Here is a 1,706-nt window from a genome sequence, read left to right as displayed (position 1 = left end):
AAAGTATTACTCGAAAAAGAAACAAAAGGTATATGAGATAACATATATTAGACTCTTTATCCTAGTCTCAGATTTTAATATTAAAATTATTTTTAGGGTTACTTGCCACATTTATGTCTAATGAATCTGTAAACTTGTTTATAGAAAGTAATGTCATTTTAATCAGTTAACTCTAAATGATCTGTCCTCATTAAGGAGTAATTTTGACTGTGTGTATGTGTGTTTTTTTTTTTCTCTTTTTTTTTTTTTTGAGGCGAAGTTTTGCTCTTGTTGCCTAGTCTGGAGTGCAAAGGCATGATCTCAGCTCACTGCAACCTCTGCCCCACGGGTTCAAGCAATTCTCCTGCCTCAGCCTCCCAAGTAGCTGGGATTACAGGTGTGCACCACCATGCCTGACTATTTTTTGTATTTTTAGTAGAGATGGGGTTTTTCCATGTTGGCCAGGTTGGTTTCTAACTCCTGACCTCAGGTGATCCGCCTTCCTTGGCCTCCCAACATGCTGGGATTACAGGCATGAGCCACTGCGCCTGGCTGATTATGTGATATTTTTAAAAAATAATTTTTAACTTATAAATTTACTGAATAGCTTCTAATATTCTTTTCCATAACTGTTGTTGAAGTTGCTAGTAACAGAACCTTTCTAAGTAGAAGATGTTCTTTTCTCGGTATTTTTCAAGTATATATGTCACTTGGAAGAGATTGGAGTAATAAATACCTGAGAACTAGAAAGGAAAAAAATTTTAAGAATATAGGAATTTTATTAGAATAACAAATCAATATAGGAAGAAGTAGATCTCAAAGTGAATTGTATTTTCCAACGAAATGAATTTTAAGATAGGAATATTTAATGGCAGATTGACTTTAAACCAAGAAGAAGAAAGGAGAAGAAATGCCGATACATTAAATGAAAAAATTAGGGAAGAATTATAAAGAATCGAAGAACAACATAGGAAAAGAGAAGAGAAACAACAACTTGAATGGACTCTCAGAATACAAGATATGGAATTGAAGACTGTAAGAAGCAATTCAAATCAGGTAAATCGATCTCTCGTAAAAATTTTACATTTCTAACTTTATTTCATCAAGATTACTTTTTTTTCACTTCTTTTTAAAATTACACTTTAAGTTCTGGGGTAGCTGTGCAGCATGTACAGGTTTGTTACATAGGTATACATGTGCCATGGTGGTTTGCTGCACCCATCAACCAGGCATCTACATTAGGTATTACTCCTAATGCTATCCCTCCCCTAGCCCCCTCAACCCCCCAACAGGCCCCGGTGTGTGATGTTCCCCGCCCTGTGTCCATGTGTTCTCACTGTCAACTCCCACTTATGAGTGAAAACATGCGGTGTTTGGTTTTCTGTTCCTGTGTTAGTTTACTGAGAATGGTGGTTTCCAGCTTCATCCATGTCCCTGCAAAGAACATGAACTCATCCTTTTTTTATGGCTGCATAGTATTCCATGGTATATATGTGCCACATTTTCTTTATCCAGTGTATCATTGATGGGCATTTGGGTTCCAAGTCTTTTCTATTATGAACAGTGCCACAATAAACATACGTGTGCATGTGTCTTTGTTTTATTTATTTATTTATTTTTGAGACAGAGCCTCACTCTGTCGCCCAGGCTGGAGTGCAATGGCATGATCTCGGCTCACTGCAAGCTCTGCCTCCCGGGTTCATGCCATTCTCCTGCCTCAGCCTCCC

The 1,706-nt window shown here is 37.5% G+C and overlaps 1 pseudogene; it reads left to right on the top strand.

The window, feature by feature from the left end:
* LOC105542927 overlaps window positions 1-1,706 on the top strand; it is a 26,208-nt pseudogene that overhangs the window by 20,537 nt on the left and 3,965 nt on the right.

This window comes from Mandrillus leucophaeus, unplaced genomic scaffold (assembly GCF_000951045.1).
Source record: "Mandrillus leucophaeus isolate KB7577 unplaced genomic scaffold, Mleu.le_1.0 Scaffold270, whole genome shotgun sequence".
NCBI lineage: Eukaryota > Metazoa > Chordata > Mammalia > Primates > Cercopithecidae > Mandrillus > Mandrillus leucophaeus.
Note: the sequence above shows the minus strand (reverse complement) of the source record. Positions and strands in the feature narration are given on the sequence as shown.